At 30.8% G+C, this 18756-nt stretch overlaps 1 protein-coding gene across 2 annotated transcripts in view; it reads right to left on the reverse strand.

Annotated features, from left to right (window-relative positions):
• The window catches only part of LOC129946589 (uncharacterized), a 66637-nt gene that overhangs the window by 21697 nt on the left and 26184 nt on the right, over window positions 1-18756 (reverse strand). For both annotated transcript variants that reach the window (XM_056056837.1, XM_056056836.1), the window contains exon 2: window positions 10516-10580. The gene's annotated coding sequence lies outside the window, so the exon portion shown is untranslated. The remainder of the gene's footprint in view (window positions 1-10515; window positions 10581-18756) is intronic.

Genomic DNA, 18756 nt, shown 5'->3' on the forward strand with positions numbered 1-18756 from the left:
CTTTTTTATGACTTAAAGTTATTTGTTTTTCTTAGGTTGATTGATATATTTTTTTTGTGATAAAGACAATTCAATTAAATTATTCCGGGACAAAATTTTCATTTTTGGAATTAAAAACAACAAATCTCTAATAAATAATTGAGCTCAACTGATTGACCGCACCTTTATCTTTATATTTTACTTTATCTAAATAATAAACCCTTTCATCAATCAAAGATTAAATTGATTTTAATTTGTATGAAAATATACGAGTACATATATAGTTTAGTAAAATTATTACCTCTTTACACATTTTATCATTTAATGAGAATATTAACGGTCAATCGCATTAAATTTATCAGTAATTGGTGATTTACAAAATAAAAAAGAAAATAATAATATTAAATGGTAAATGCAATTCCACTGGAAATGCATTGAGCTTAATCAAATCAATAACCATGTCGTGTATATACGACTAATCTTTTGGGGTTAGGTTAAAGTGGCTGTCCGTGATGGAGTAGTAGGAGACACTTAGGCAAGTTTAATGTCCCATTGTGATAATCTTTTGAGGTCAAAAGATCGAAAATAAAAAACAAATAAAAGCAAATAAAACCACACCATTATTTGGAAATTATTGTCGTAATAACGAAAATAATAAGTTCAAGTTTTAAAGTTATAGTAAATGATTAAGACCTTAAGAAGATGTTCGAGTTCGTGATGGATGTTAAATTGTTGCTGACTATAATCACATTGTAGAAATAAAACAACTTTTTTTCATACAGAATTTAAGTCTCCATCATGGATAGAAATCAATGAACCTTTTAAGTTCTTTAGTGCACTTTAATATACGAAGACAAAGTCTCAACCATCCCAAGATAACTATACTATTTATCGGTCGGGATGAATAGGTCATCTTCTATGGATGGGTACGCTTGATTGCTCTCCAATTAAGAAGATGTCTTTTTTCATAAAGACAAATAATCTCATAATAATTATTATACAAATACTTAATCGATCCAATTACAAAAAGCAAGTAGACTATCTGAACTATCTTATTTGTTTTTGTTTTTCCTTTTGATGATGATGATGATGCTTTTTCTTGAGACAGTTCATTCCCTTTTTGGTTTAAATTGCAAAAGATAAAGCAGTCTTTTTCTTCTTTTACTTAACGTCTTCCTCGGTCGTAATCTTACTTCATTCAATTATCTCTAGTATACATTTTTTTGAACTCTGTGCAATTTATAAAAATTTTCTATTTTTGTATAACTTTTATGTTTTTTTTGTTTAGCTTCTTTTCTTCCTTCAACTTTGATTGTTTAAATGAGATGGAAAAATATTTAATCCAATTAATCGTGTTCAACTCTTGTTCCATTGTCTTGCAAGAAACAAAAACGCACACAAAAAAATTGCAGCTTTGCGTAGAAATGCAAAAAAAAATAAAAAACAACGAAAAGAAGTTCAATGAACAACTTGACTTATTAAATTACGTTTGATTCCACTTTCGCTTTTGTTTTATTGTAAGTAAGTAAAACAATTAAAATACTTTAGGTTTGGTTTGATTTTTGTTTCTGTGTTCTTTTTGTTTGTTGAAAAAAAAAAACAATTAATTGCGTGTGCGAATTATTTAATTTTTCCGCATGCACCCATTTGTATTTTCATTTCCGTAAAAAATGCATTATCATCATCATTAACATCAAAATTAACCAACCAAACCAACCAACAGATGTTAAAGTTGTTTTTAGCATTTAAAGTATCAAATGACACTATTAGTGAACTTTTGTTGCCATTATGACAATGTCCTCTTTAAAGAGTACGAGAAGTTTCAAACAGTCTACAGTTTATAAGGGACCGTAGACACTAAGTATGAATGTGAATGAGGAGCACCCAGGCTTAAAGACGAATTTTTATTTGTTTAAAGAAGAATCTTTGGCAAGCTGACATCTTTGTATTCATTTTGATACTGAACTGATTTTAAACTGGAAACAGAGCAGAGCTTGCTGTATTGGTGCTTTTGAGCAAAATAGCACAAATATTTAAAGATGAGTACAAGAACAGAAAAATTTCAAAAGCAGGACTTTTGAAACATTGCATTGGGTCTATTCAAACCGAGAAACAAGTTCCGTATGCATCCAGAGTGAGTTTTTGACATTATGACTAAAATTTAAGTCAATACCTTTCTTTGTTTTCATAAAACTTACATTCTAAAACATTTGTTATCAGTTTTTTTGTTTTTGTATGTTTTAAAAAAATATTGTCTGTTGGATTTTTTTTTAAAAACTCAATAAAAATTATCAACAATATTTTGTATATAATAAGTTCGATTTCAAAGTCTGTTTTTGTTGCCGAGATTTTAAGTTGATAACCAATTTTTATCGATTTCCGTAGTATTTTTTCAAAGTTTTTTTCTTAAATAAAAAATATTGGTTGGATTTTTCCAATTTTTATTAATCCTAAATATATTATTTTTGCAAAAAAAAATTTTTGCAAAACAGTTTATAATCTATAACCAAAAACTTTAATTGATATTTATTTGCAACATATTTAGTATACAGGACATCAACTTGTCTTCCTTTTTCAACATGATTATAACAATAATTTGCAAATAGACTTAAATTAGTACACGTTGATCTACCTTTTACAAAACCATGTTGTTTTTGAGACAAAAAATTCTTTGAAGCAAAATAAAGTCTTTGGGTGACCATTTTTTCAAAAAGTTTTGATATTGGTCTATAGTTCTTCACTAGGTGCTTAAGACCACTCTTATAAATTGAATCTAAATATGATATTTTCCATTCATTAAATAAAACACTAGTTTGTAAAGATTTTTTAAAAATAAGGTTTAAAACACTACAAAGTGAATACACACATTTTCACAAAAAAAAAAAAATAGGAGGAGTCTTATCAAGGACAGGTTTTTTTGACACATCAATTTCTTTTAAGCTATCCAAAACATCTTGTTCTAAAAAACTCTGTAGTGACAAACAAACATGATTGAAAAGTCGATAAAAGTGGGTCCATTCGTCTGTCTGTCTGTATTTCCTCGACTTTACAGCCCGCAGACATTTTTTGGTAAAAAATCGAACATTCGAACTTTCTTGAAAACGAACCTATATATATTTTTTTAGATTTTCCTAAAATTTTGTTGGTCTTTCAATAAAAAAAAATTATTTTGGTATTGCTCAGAAGGATACCCTCAAGAACCATTATTTTGGGTTAAAATTTTCTCAAGAACTAATCAATCGTCAAGTACCCGTGGCATGATGGTTAGTGCGTTGGACTATCATGCAATGGTCTTGTGTTCAATCCCTGCCTGTGCCACCTTAATTTAAAAAATAATTTTCGCGGGTACTGCCTCTTGCGAGGAATTGACAAATCCTTCAAGAGTAATTCTTGTCATGAAAAAGTGCTTTCTCAAATTAGCCGTTCGGATTCGGCCTTAAATTGTAGGTCCCTTCCATTCCTGACAACAGTACTCGCACACAGGAATGGTTGAGAGTTGTAAGTCACTAGGCCCTGGTTCACAACGGACTGTTGCGCCACCCCATTTGATTTGAATCAATCGTCATATTAAATAAAATAAATAAATAAATTGGGTGGCGCAACAGTCCGTTGTGAACCAGGGCCTAGTGACTTACAACTCTCAACCATTCCTTTGTGCGAGTACTGTTGTCAGGGATGGAAGGGACCTACAATTTTAGGCCAAATCCGAACGGCTAATTTGGGAACGCACTTTTTCAAGACAAGAATTACTCTTGAACGATTTGTCAATTCCTCGCAAGAGGCAGTACCTGCGAAAATTATTTTTTTTTTAAATTAAGTTGGCACAGGCAGGGATTAACCCAAGACGCCTTGCATGACAGTCCAACGCACTAACCATCATGCCAGTCATATTGTCTCAATAAAATTTGGTGACAAAAAATGTCACTGAATTTATATTTGTTTTTTAAAATAATATTTAAATTTTTTTTCGAAATTTGATATCTCTAGAACGGGTTGTTAATTTCTTTAGAAATCGAAACATAAAACGTTTTTTAATAAGCTCTAAAAAACTGTACCCTACAAATATGAAAAATAAAAAAAAACGTTCTAACGATTTTCAAATAAAAATTGAAGGTTTCAAGGTTTTGTTTGAGAAATAAAAAGGCATTCAAATTTTTGAAAACGAACATTTTTTTAAATTTCAAAATACAGAACATATTTTTAAACTGACTCTTTGGATACAAAAGTATGAGTTTTTTGGCAATTTTGTTGTAGGTACATTTTATAACTCATATTTCATAATTTTTCAAAAACAAAATATGACTCCCATTTGTAAAATTGATAGATTTGGACACAAACGGTAGAAACATATACAAAAAATTGCTATACATTTTTGTTTTTGAGTATTTTTTGGTTATGTTTGCATTTTGTTTCGAAACTCTAGAAAACTTTATTTTTTCATACAAAGTTTTAAAGTCATTCCGTATTCTATGAATGATGAATAAAGGATAGAGGATGAAGTTTGAATTCATAATAAAAATGAATATTACTCTGTTTAATAATTTTGTAACTACTCGTATATAAACCGAAAATATACTGAATACGGTTTCTTAGCTACATGTAAGGTAAGTCCATTTTTATTATAGGGTGAACATTCGCGTGTCATAACTATTCGATTTCTGAATGAGTACAAAACTTGAATCAGAGTTAAACACACGTTCTGGAAAAAACGTCTTCTTTAAAAATCATAACCTTTTATTTGAAAACCATATGTACATACATATAAATGACACTCAACCTCAACCCTTATTGAGTTTTCAATAAACCTACCAGCAGATTTATGAAAAGATTAAATTCAATAGATTAGACCCGTGCCTCTTAACAATAGGTTAGGTATTTATACAGGTTATTGTTCATTTTGCTTGTTGGTAATGAATTTTTGTTTTAAATGATGATTAAATTTTATCCCATCAGAAAACACGAAAGATTTAGCGATAGCTACATTTTTTTATCTCAAAGACACGTACAGGAAGTATATTCTCAAGTATAAGCACATGTTAAATTCACAGCTTCTGTATTCAAAGCAATAATGTAAAAAAAAACACGACTTAAAAATGTTTCAAGTATCAAAATGCGTGTTCAAATACATTTTGTTGCAGTCAAAGTAATGCCTTGCGGAATTAAATTCATTTCAGCACAAACAATAAATTACTTTTTGGTTTGGAAAATAAGGAAGTAATTAGGTGCACAAAAACTCTTGATTGCATAAATAGGTAAATTTTAATAAAAAGTGAAATATCTAACCCATAATCGTCATGAACTATATCTTTAAATAGGTAAGCAACTAAGTTACCTTCACCAAATCTGTGTATTTCAAACAAGCAAAAGTCTTATACTGTTTTCTGACAAACTGACAACAATCCCGGAAGACTCAATTTCCCATTTGGCACAAAATATATAAACTCAGATAGTTACCCATAAATCTTGGGATTTGTCTCTTTGCCTTATATATCTTGCTGTCAAGGATGTAATCTCTAGTCGACCCATTAGACTTCCATTCCAAAGTGCAACCAATGCACAGTCATTTTGTATACAAAGATACAGATACAAATCAGGACCACAAACCACCAAACACCAAGCATCAACCACCACTCTGCCACCATCATCACCTCCTACCGCCATCAGCAGGTCCACCACCACCGACCCACAGACCGACCGACCAACCGTCACCAGACCAAAGACCACCGTAAAAGAGGAAACATGTTCCACTTCAGTGCATCTATATTGTAGGTACCGCACAACGAGAGCCAGACAGCGAAAATGTTGAAATAAATTTGATTAGTGGCAGGCAACTTCAATCTTTAACTAACTACTGGCAACTGCCTGGTGCCTGCGCCTCGTGAAGGCAATAATATCGTCTGCCTTTTTTCGCCGCTGACGCCCGATTTGTCCCAAAATGTCAGTGTAGAGGAAAAATCACAAAATTCACTTCCCAACATCTATAACGCTGAAAGGGCAAATTAATTTGGTTTCTGTGCCGCCAAATAAGCGAATTTGATTATGGATGCAAATTCAGAATGGTGGCGGAATATGCTTTACATGGCATCAGAATCAAACGAATCTAGAACAACCCAAGAGGCATTCAGCTACAGCTCTCATCCCATTTGGATAAATGGCTCACCCGAGTCCAGAACTCGCTTTATCTACGAGTATATTACGTAGTCTCTAGTGTAATTTCTATGCCCAAAGTACCGTAGAATAGTTAACAGAGGAGGGCAGGGAATACGAGTATATAAATAAATGCACTTTGTCTAGATTTGTTTTGTTGATGTAAGTACCTATAGTTGGATTAAAAGATAATGAAATTATGTCATGGTAATTGGGAGCCAATTCTCATGTGCATAGGAAACTATTCATATCTGTTTTGGAATTATGTGACGAAGTCTTTTATTTAATCGAAACTGTATAAGCCGACCAAAGTGAAAAGAAAATAATTTTCAATATTCATATTTAGAAAACAGAATTTGAAAAACAAAAAAAATTATTGTATTGTTGAGTATTTTGAACGGCTCAATTATTTAGCCAGAAAATATTAATGTTATATTTGGAAGGATTTCAGCTTTTTTCGAAAATTATTAATTTTTTATAGACTTAGAAGTCTGAAAAACAAAAAAAGATGAGTAACAGCCTTTCTAAGGATTCTGTTTAATGTCCTTTTTCTTCATTCTAAAAGAATTTCTGTTTCTGTTATTGCTTCAACAAATTTCGCAAAGATGCTCTAAATTTTAATAAAAAAGCTGATAAAATCTAATATCGAACTTCTACCACAGAAAATGAACATCGTATTTTTATAGCCAAATACAGGAAGTTCGAAAATACACCAATTTCGTGTTTGGAAATAGGAACTAATTTAAGTCTTATTAAAAAAGCTAATTTTTTTTCAATTAATAGACATGCCAAGATATACACGTTTAGTTATCACGTTTTTAAATCAAATAGAAATTTATTAAGTAGTTTTTGAAAGATTGAGGATCGTCGTGTGAAAAAAACCGTTTTACCAATGGGTACCCTTGAAAATGTTAAGATGATAGTTTTTATTTTTGAAAAATCCAATATTTATGCAACGAAATGAAATTTTTAGTTCAAGACATTTAACCAATTAAGTAGGATTTTTATTTGGACTTTAATTTTTTAAAACGATTTTTTTAACGCCAAAAAATGTTATAACAACGAATGTTTTGAACAAAATGATCTAAGTTTGAAGTTAATTTTGTTGTTCCTAAGGCTTTGGAATCAAACATCAATTATTATTTTTGGTTAAAAATTATGATTGTTGGTTTATTAACTTCACTTCAAAAGTTACTAATGGAATCATTTGGATTTGTCCAATTCAATTGTTTTTTAATTTATCGTTGTTTCAAGATCCATCGAATCTTAATCAATGGTTTTTAGAAGAATGTCTGTGTGTACGTTCGTTCGTATGTTTGTACGTCCGTTGGGAATACCTTTTGACAATGAGATATTGACTTGAAACAAATTTTGTAGGAGTTCTTGACCCCAAATATCTCACGAACCAATAACGCTATCGACTTCAACTAAATTTTATTTCATACATGGTGCCGGCGATTCTATGTCAGGGTTAATTTTAAAAAGTTCAAATAATGTTTTAAACGTAACAAAATATCATCAATTTTTATCAAATTTGCGAACTATTTTTTGTAGATTTTACTTTTTATAAAAAGGGACTGTTTGATATCACGTTTCGATAGGAAATATGAATACCAAGTGCAATTTCTGTCGTGCATTCAAATAGCCTAAAGAACCACCAGGTCTCTGCTGTTCAGAAGGAATGATGTCAGACTTTGATATGGAATCTCCTACACGGATTGAAGAACATGACAGACAAATTCTTCAGGGCAGGAATCATCTTTAAGAAACAACGTATGATGCCAACGAACTTTCAATTTTCGTTCAAGAAAATGAACAAAATTAACCAACGACCAGCGATTTCTATATAACACTGTAATCGACAATGCGATGCAGAACAGTAGTAAAATGTTTTTTCTTGATGCACCTGGCGGGACTCGAAAAACGTTCTTGTTCAATCTTTTGCTTGCTAAATTTAGAATATATGGACAAATTGCATTAGCAGTAGCATCATCTAGGATTGCCGCAACATTACTACAGAATGGAAAAACCTCTCACGCAACTTTCAAATTGCCTTTAGAAAGCCAAGAGCTTCCACTTTGTGGTATCTCGAAACAAAGCTCAATAGCTAAAGTGCTTAAAGAAACGACGTTTACATTGTGTGGTACGAATCGACTTTGGTAAATAAAGGTGGATCGTACACTTAGGAATTTTAGAACTGAGTAACGTCCGATGAGAGGTGTTGTGATACTATTTGCAGGTGTGCCAAGAGGTATAAAATCGTCGTTTCTGTGGGCTTCTGTCAAACTTTTAAGATTGACCACAAATATGCGCGTACATTTGGGTGGTGATAGTAATGCAGCACAATTTTCAAGATATAGGAAATGGAAATATTTTAAATAATGATAGTGAAGTACTAATAGAACCAACATTTGCAACTATTGCTTTACTGGACAAAACGAATTAATAGCTAATGTTTACCCGCAAGTCACCCAAAATTTCAGAAAAATCGGATGATTGGTAACGTGAACGAGTGATTTTAGAACTTTCAATGTTTGAAGCCCATCAACAAACTTATCTTTCTATTGATAATCTGACTGATCAAGATGATGCTATTGATATTCTAATCGAATTTTTGAATTCTTTGAATACATTAGAACTTCCTTGGCATAAACTAGACTTAAAAATTGGGGCTCCAATAATACTTATGAGGAATTAAATGCACCGAAATTATGCAATGGTACTAGATTACGGATAGTAACTATGCAGAGGAACGTGATTGAAGCTAAAATTCTTTCCGGCTCAGCCCAAGGTCAAAGCGTTTTCATTCCCAGGATACCGATGATGGCTAACGAATACCCGTTCAAATTTAAACGAGTACAATTTCTTATAAAGCTTTGTTTTGCTATGTCTATCAATAAGGCACAGACAGTGATGGTTGCAGGGGTTGATATCACAAATCCCAGTTTTACCCACAGACAATTTTATGTTGCTTGCTCCCGTGTCAGCTCGGTAAAAAATCTGTATGCTTACAAAAAAGTATTATACCATAATAGAAATATGTAGAGAGATAATATATAAATTAATCAATAAAAAAGGTACAATATATGAAAATAGTAGTTTTTCATCCTAATTTTGTTATATAAAATAGTTGAATGCCTCCCGGGTATAATATACAATTTAATTCAAGTCTTTAGAGTTATTAGTTCATGAGATATTGAGGGTTAACCAAAATGAACCCTTTTTGGCATTATTATCTGTATAACAAAATATATTTGAAGTCGATATCTCTACTGGTTCTTCAGCTTAGGACGAAGAAAAAACGTCACGCACAGACATCTCTCTAAAATTTTTTTATTTCGACTTTAGGAACCTTGAAACGTCGGGAAATGTCAAAATGTTCAATTCGACAAATCGGACCGATTACAATAACTTCCTATGGGAAGCTAAAAACTCCTTAAAATTGGTAAAAATTGATTATCGACTCGAATATCTTAAGAACAAATAAAGCCTTTGAATTCAAATTTATTTCATCTGGCAAAAAACATTATTTTTAGCATTTATTGTTCTTAAAAGTCAAGTTTTTGACTTGAAAATCCTGAAACTTTTGTTTATCTTGTTTAAAATGTTGTTATTTACATTTGTAAGACTTTCGGAAAAATCCAATGGACAGAATTTCGGAAAAAATCCAGTTGACAGTAAAATTAAAATAAACAGAAATCAAGAAAGTACCAAAAATTAATTGTTGACTTGTTGTTGATCTTAGGCACATCCAATATACATAAATGTAGATTTAAATAATTTTTAACTTTTAAGCACAGAGTTTCTTACAAAATTAAACTTCTACCAAAATACTTTTTTTATTATATATCTCAGAAATACAATTTGATTGGATATTCTTTAAATTTCTTTAAGAGGACAAATTTAACTGCTTCAAAAAATACTATTTAAACAATGCGAAGTTTTAAGTGTGGGTTGCACCCATCCTCTTTTTCTTTATTTATACCACTTCTGTATGACGTCATAAGGTGCAAGATACCGTTTGAATTGATTTTGAAGACGGTACATCTACTTGTTCTTGAAACACAGACATCTCTTTACCACAATAAATTTAGATTATAAGAAACGTTAAACGTCAAAAAGTCCAACTTTTATTCCATGACTCTCTATAGTTATAGTAATATAACACCAAATTGTTTTAGATATAATATTTTTGTTCATATTATAGGTCGTTTTTGTGGTAACATCTATATCTTCTTATTTCAAACAAAATTTAAACATCGAACCGCGTCGCCTTTAAAAGTACAAAAATATAATGACCTGATAACTAACCTTCTCTACCAAACATCAGTGACGGCTCTCGGCGCCATTACATTTAAAAACAAAATTTATTAAATCAAAAGTACTTACCTAACTTTAAACAGCGCTGTTCACATCGATTTAATTTATATTATTCAATCGTTGTCGCTGCATTTCTAAAAAGAAAAAAAAAGTTATCAATTAATTCCTTTTTAGAGCAAAACAATTATTATTAATCAGTAAAAAGCATCTATACACAATCCAAACACCAAGTGATCAATAATAATTGATTCTTCAAACAATTTCCCAAACCACTTAACACAATATAAAATTATCATCTCAATTATTTTGAGTAACAACAACAAAAAAAAAAACCCTTAACAGTAGAAATTAAAATGTACGAGTATCTCTTTCCTTCAAAACAGCCGACGACGACGACGCCCATGATTCTCTTTAGAAACGGATGTTAATTATTATAAGTGAATTTCAAAGATGATGTGTTTAGTTTTGAGGTATTTTATGTATGCAGAAACCTATAAGAGCTGAGCATCACGAACGATGATGAGATAGATACCTTCAAAGCACGAGAGTTTGAGGGTAGCATAAATTAATCTTAATCAAATAATATTATACCTCTGTAAAAGGTAAACAGATATCTCAGCAATAGATATAGACTAATGATTATAATGAGCTCTACCTAGATGAAGTTTTAATCGATCAAATTGCACATCAATTCAATATCTAGATATAAACTTTGTATACAATTTTGCCCTTTAGTATTAAAACATAGTCTCCGAACTTCTGTATAGTGGATTGTTTGCTTCATATAATTTGGAACAAAATTGAATTTTTTCCTTAAGTTCTTCTGTAAATATGTCGTTATTCTATCACATTTAGATTTATCCAAGTTTATTGATCAATTTTACCACTATTCTACCATCACCTGTCTCCTTCCAGAGGAAGATTCTTTTTTTTATATCACAGGAAGAAGGAAGTTTGTCGTGATTTGATTACTTCTTGGCAACTGAGGATAATGTGAGGTATAGAGAAGATTCGCTGACAAACCAGCCACAGCCAGAAAAGAAAAAAAAATGTTTTGTAACGAGTTGTAAATGAGTTTACGAGAATTTTTCCGGTATACGTTACATCCCAATACATGATACGTTCGCTACCACTAACCAAACATTGTTAACAGTTTGATGGAATTAATTTTTCGGACAGAAATTTTATCGAAAGAAGAATCAATTGAGTTTGAATTTGAAGTTGATTTTTCTTTTGTGTGTTTTTTTTTCTTACAAATTAAATTAAAAAGGAAAACTTTGTATTTAATGTACCATGACATTAGATGGCTTAACCAACGAAGCATTAATTGATTGCTATTTTATATTTTTCTGATTTCTATATAGTTCCGTATACATCAATGCGTGATAATGAAATCATCAGCATTTTCATAACCAACGAAAATACAAATAAGGTGAATAAAATAATTACTTATTCTTAATGGAAATTCAATGCTAAAAATTTCATATGTTTTTTTTGTTGAAAGTTTGTATTAGAATTATTATTAGATATTTTGTTTGCCCTCCATTAATAAATATTTGTAGGTATGGATAAGGAAAAATGTGGAACAAGGTTTGTTATAATACGATACGAACAAGACGATTCGTAACGCATGAATTGATTTTGTTTGAAGGGCTCATCGAATTGTGTTGCATAGTATGATTTTCTTGCCTAAGTTTTCCCTTCAATATTGATAGTTTTCTATTTATATAGACATCAAGTTATTGCAAATAGTCAAGTCAATAAATAACTGGTTTTCTTGTGTAAACTGTATGTGATACGGTTTTCATTACGTCACGTAATGTGTCAGGAAATTATGAAAATTGTGTCAGAAAATTATGAAAAAGCTTTAGTGTTAGATATTTGTATACATGAATGATTAGTTATTTAACAAAATAAAACAGGACCCAAATGCCTTCTTTGAGGAACCCTGAAGGAATAACCAGCCTATTAAGAAGTAAAATCGCAAAACGTGACGTAATGCTTCATTTTAGATATATTATTAGGGCAAGTTAGTGTGTTTTAAGTTCAATTTTTTTAGCTATCAAACAAAATTTGCTAGATCCATTTTAAGCATTTTAGTGTAATTATGAGCGGGTTTTCCAAAAAAATGTAGGATACTAAAAATTGTTAAAGGTTCTCTTAATGTTATTTTAGGTTGAATTGAGTGACTTTTTTGATGTCAAATAGACCAGAAGGTTCTGTTAAAGGTTCATCATTCAACCTTTTTGTGCTCTAAAAGATTGGCAATCATCTCTTTAACTAACCAGAGAAGAGTTATGTTTTAAAGCAACTACTTTAGACATAGAATTTAAATATGAAAAATCAATAAACGGAAACACCTACAGCAATAAGTTAAACCCTTTTTGAAAACGGTAAATTTGTGTTTCCATTTATTTTATGATTACAAATTAGACTGCCAATAGTGTTAAAGAGAAGAATATTGATTTTTTTTAAAGACAACCCTAGTCCCAAGCACATTAGAAACAAATTCATAGGTCGACACTTCTTCTATTATCTTGAAGAATTTGAAAATATTCAAGGAAGCAGATTTGTAGGCTTCATAAAAGATTTTAAATGGCAGGAAGTTATTGTAATGGGTCCGATTTGTCAAATTCAAAATTCGAAATAAAAGATTTTTAGAAAGATGTCTGTGCATGTGCGTCTACGAACGTTCGTATGTCCGTACGTTCGCGACGTTTTTTTCGTTGTCCATAGCTCAAGAACCAGAAGAGATATTGACTTCAAATAAATTCAGATATACAGGTAATAAGGCAGAAAGATGCAGAATGGGCTCTCAAAATAATTGCGTGGGTGGTTTTTTCTTACCATAGCAGTTTAAAAATAAGGTGAACATTTTGGTTAAGCCTAAATATCTCTCGTACCAATAATGCTAGAGACTTGAATTAAATTTTATATTATATATTGTAACGTGATACCAAACAAGTACATTTTTGAAAAGCAAATCCAATACAAAATAATTTTATCTCCAAAACAATTTTGTGCAACGAAAAATAGCGTTTTTATCTGGTAAGATTTTGAGAAAAATCGAACTGACAGTTTTCTTACAAAAAATAAAAACCTAAAAAACATTGTTGGTAAAAATTGATTTTCGACTCAAATATCTTTTCAAAACTTTAAAATATTGGCTTTAAAGTACTTTTATCTTTTAAAAAATATTGTTTTCGACATTCAGTACAATTTTGAGAAAAATCGAATTGACAGTTTATTTTACTAAAAATAAAAACCTAACATAAAACAATACTAAGACTTGTAAAAATTTACTTTCGACTGAAATAGATTTTCAAAAACTAATGACATTGTCTTCAAACTTTTTTCATTTCACAGAAAATATTGTTTTCGATATTTAGTAGATTTTTTTATAAACATCCAACAGTCCGTTCTTTTCATAAAAAAAATATCTACAAAAAATAGGACGCAAATTTGATAAAAATTGATGTTCGTTTCATTCATCTAATATGTAAATATTTAAAAAATGGTATTAACATTGGTAAAAATTTGTTTTCTACTTAAAAAATTTTATAAAAACTAGATTTTCAAACTAATCTATTTCTATAAACGACAAATATTGTTGGTCAAAATTTTCAAGAATAATTCAACTAACTACTTTTTCAACCCAACACGAAAACCTACAAACTTTTAAGCCAGACAAAATATTGACAGACGGAATGAGAAGTTATCAGTGTGGGTTGCATTCCAGCCTTTTTTCTTTTTGAAAAAATGAGTGATATTCAATGGCATATCATTACCAATTCAGAGCGAATAAGAACGCTATCAATCGATATATCATTTTGTGGAAAATAACTGGCCTAGTGATATTAATGAAGATATTTTTTCGAATTATGATTAAGAATTTCTGGAAGATGCATTTAACGTTGACTTAGAAGGTCTAATTTTGTATTCTTACTGTAAGTCGAAATAACACATATCACCATTCCAATTAAGCCTGTTCTTTGCACCAGACTTATTAATTTTACTAAACCCTTTTGTTTGAGCATCTACTTGCGACCGTTTAACCGACATGTATTTTGTTAGTTCATACATAATTTATAATACCAATTATAAAATATTAAATGTTAAATGTTAAGAAATTAATGCATGACAGGATCATCAGGATCTTAACGATGTTCGAACGTCAACTCTTTTGTTTGCAATTAACATTTTGTATACAAATTCGCTAACCCATGCTTTAAAGTTACAACTCGTTTTTTTGATGACAATCACTGTTTGTAAGAATAAAGAATACCCTTTACCTTACCATTTTTCTTGTAGGTGAAAATTATGGCTCGTTAACGTCTACAAAGCCACTAGAAAGCGAAGGCTTGACAAATATGAATTAATCTTGCAGTTAAACTTCACAAAATAAAAATAATTTCGACCTAAATATTATAATTGTGTACGAGTGTGTAGCTATCTATTCGCAGTCTATTAAGTTTGTTTTTCTAAAAATAATAAAAATTGCATAAATATAAATGAAAGTAGTAAAAACATTTAATATTTAAATCTCATTCATACTGGAACTTAAAACGCCCTTCATAAATTTCCCTGGTAAATTCTCTCTAAGGCATGCAATTATTACGCAACAGTAAACCTTATGAGGCAGTTAAAAAGTGAATTTGTCTGTTTAAATTTATTGCTTTCTAAATATTCCCAAAGAAGCTACGTTCAACTTCATTGTAGTCGGTATATCTACTTAGGTGTATCAATTTCCTTCCTTTATCAAAAAAAAAAGAAAAACTATAAGAAGTTAAAAATAGCAGTAAATACAATTATCTGGTTATTGCTCCTATTTATAATCTTTATAAAGACTGTGCTACTATATTTCCATATTTCACCAAAGGGCTATAAATACACAAAGATTTAAGTTTCCATTCTTCTTATTGTTTTTTTTTTTTTTTTTTGAATAAGGTATTCACCTCGAAACGATAGAATACACGTATGTTGCACATAATGACCATAACGTTTCGTGAAAGTTATTCAATACCCTATCTTGTTGGCTGCTAACAATATGTGAATCACCATAAAGGTGCGATTGCACTAGTGTATAGTGTACATTAATGTCGAAGTACATGCAGAGCACAAATGCACATCGTCGACGTTCTGTGGCGGCATCGTGTATAGTAAATCACTGCCAAGTCAATATTCAATGCCAGTAGCGGTTTAGGTAACTGACAAAGGAAGATGAATCAATGGGCGCCAAGCATAAGTTTTCTGTAAAAATTACTTAAGTTTAATAAGAAAATCATTTTCTATCATGATGTAAGTTTTTTTTCCAATTTTAGGAAACAGAAGCATTATATTTTCATACTAGGCGCGAAAATTGTTCTCTACGTCAATGTTCATTACTAACCATTCCCTCCATGTCACTGCTAGTGGCGCTATGATTTCTTTAGGCTTTGTCCCTGACAACGTCGTCGTTGCCATATCCCCGTCGTTCTTATAGCTAAGCCCATGATGAAGACAACATGCAAGCTTAACATCAAGCATGCAGTGAAATATGAGATTCGCTTTGTAGCTGCTGGCTTCTTGGTTCAAAATCTGCCTGCCTCTTTTATATATAAAGAAGTAGCCAGAAGACAGATCCCACCAGCTTTTGCACCACCTTCAGTACCGGCACCGGTATATATGTACATTACACATTCGCATTGAAAATCCCAAAGCTAAAAAAGGAAATGCACCCACAAAATGAACGAAGCAGCGCTTAAACACACATTTCTACTTCAACGAATTTATCCACAAAATTCAATGCACCTTCTTTCAGCTTCAACCATGGATTTGATAGTTTGTTGGAAAGCAATGGGGAAGAGGTGGAGTGGGGTAGGATGGTGATCATTGAAAATGGCAAAACGTTTTGCTGAAATTTTATAATCTACGGACTTTTTCGCTTCCGGACGTTTTTAGTTTCCGATTGTATGTTTTTTTCTTTTTTTTCTTTACCTTTCTATTCAGTTTTTTTCCTTCGTACCGTTCTTCTTTTTGTTGTTATTTTTTTGCAGATTTGCTTTAAGAAAACAAAAGAATAGTGGAGGTTGCTTTTGTTAACAAATAGATTCACATACATACATATATGTATGCACTTGCATTTGGATCCAAGTAGAAAAAAAAATCTTGAAGCAAAAGATTTGAAAGACGTTTGGGTTTTTGCTAAGAACCTACAACCACATGACGCGACCGACGACGACGACGTGTGGCTTCTTTTCTTAAAGTAAAGGTAAGAAAAACCTTAGAAGAGACTAACAGACTTATCCATCAGAGTGTACGATTATATAGTGGCAGGTTATTATACTGATTCACACTATTTCTTTTGCTAATGGAAAAAGCTGATTCAGTTTTTTTCTTTTTGTTGCAACAATGTTTATGGTTTGACCTTATATGTTACTCTTTAAAGGTGATGGCTTAAAACTAGCTTGAAAGTCTTTACAAAATATTAAAAAGCGATAAAAAGACTCAAAGTTGGCAAAAATGTCAGTAAAATTCTTGTTAAAATGGTTTAGGATCTCACACTGTAATTTAGTGAACTCTGTTTTTTTTTTAACGGTAATCAAATTTCAGATTATATACAAGAATTATATACAGCTTTTTCAAAAGTCTGTAATTTCGAACTGTCATGGATTGTCATGATTTTATCTAAAACAATAATTCAGTAACGTATATTAACCCAGCCTGTAAATTTGTGACATCCGCTATTTCACACTGTAATTAATTGATGATTGTATATTATATCCTACACTGTAGATTAGGAATGTTTACTATCTCAGAGATTAATTTAAGGTCCTTTAGATTGTTGTATAAAAGACATTTTAGCCATCTGTAACCTCAAACTCATCCATTATCATGTCGGCTATAACCTGCTGTACCCTCTGCTGTAAATGAGAGTACAGAAGTCATATGTTGGAATTCAGTACATGCTCATATTTCAAACTATTCAAGATATTTTTTCTGTCATCGATTCTTTTTAGGTTATTTTTTGGAAGATTGTAATTTATTATCTTATGATGTTGTATACTGTAAATTTTAAATGTATTTTATCTTAGACTGTAATTGGCTTATGAATACTGTCTTACACTGTAATGAAGTAAAATTTGACATTTTAGACTGGTTTTCAATCTTAGCCAGACTGCCATTATGTTACGTCTTCTACCTCTGATGGTTATTAAGTCTATTATCTTGGATTGGTAACTATTTTGAGAAGAAGCTCGAATTTCAAGTATACTGTAAATTTATCAGAACAAAAACGACATTTTTGAATTATGGGAAAAATAACACTTTTATAATTTTTGTAGGGAAGTAATATTTGTAAGATATGCAGTCTGTAAATTTTAAATGTATTTTATCCTAGACTGTAAATGGGTTATGAATACTGTCTCACACTGTAATGAAGTAAAATTTGACATTTTAGATTGGTTTTCCATCTTAGCCAGACTGCCATTATGTTACGTCTTCTACCTCTGATTGTTATTGAGTCTATTATCTTGGATTGGTACATTTTTTGAGAAGAAACTCTAATTTCAAGTATACTGTAAATTTATCAGAACAAAAACAACATTTATGAATTATGGGAAAAATAACACTCCTATAACTTTTGTAGGGAAGTAATATTTGTAAAATATGCAGACTGTAAATTTTAAATGTATTTTATCCTAGACTGTAATTGGGTTATGAATACTGTCTCACACTGTAATCAAGAAAAATATGATATTTTGGATTGGTTTTCAATCTTTGTCAGACTGTCATTATGTAACGTCTTCTACATCTAATTGTTATTAAGTCCATTATCATGGATTGGTAACTTTTTTGGGAAGAAACTATAATTTCAAGTATACTGTAAATTTATCAGATTAAAATGGCATTTATAAATTATGAGAAAAAATAACACTTCTATAACTTTTGCAGGAAAGTAATATTTGTAAATTTTGTAGCATTATCAAGGATTTGATTTGAAGGAAACCTTTAAACTAAGTAACTATTTCTCTGACTAAACTAATTAATTGCTCATAACATGCACTGTAAATGTTTACGTATTTTAAGAATTCTTAATTAAGCCAATTTTAACTAATTCTATTGTTCTATATCGTTGCCCACATTAAAAGCTATATAAGCTTAATTAATCCAATCATTTCGAATGCTCTCCTCTCCTGGCTATACAAATCACACATAGATTTACCTTAATTTATATGCACCACCATCTGGTTATCAGTGCAATTCTAAATTAACAAATCACTTCTGCAGCATGCCTCTCCGTCGTCGCTGGTGGCCCTATAAAATCCCATT

The sequence above is a fragment of the Eupeodes corollae genome, chromosome 2, assembly GCF_945859685.1.
Source record: "Eupeodes corollae chromosome 2, idEupCoro1.1, whole genome shotgun sequence".
Classification (NCBI taxonomy): domain Eukaryota; kingdom Metazoa; phylum Arthropoda; class Insecta; order Diptera; family Syrphidae; genus Eupeodes; species Eupeodes corollae.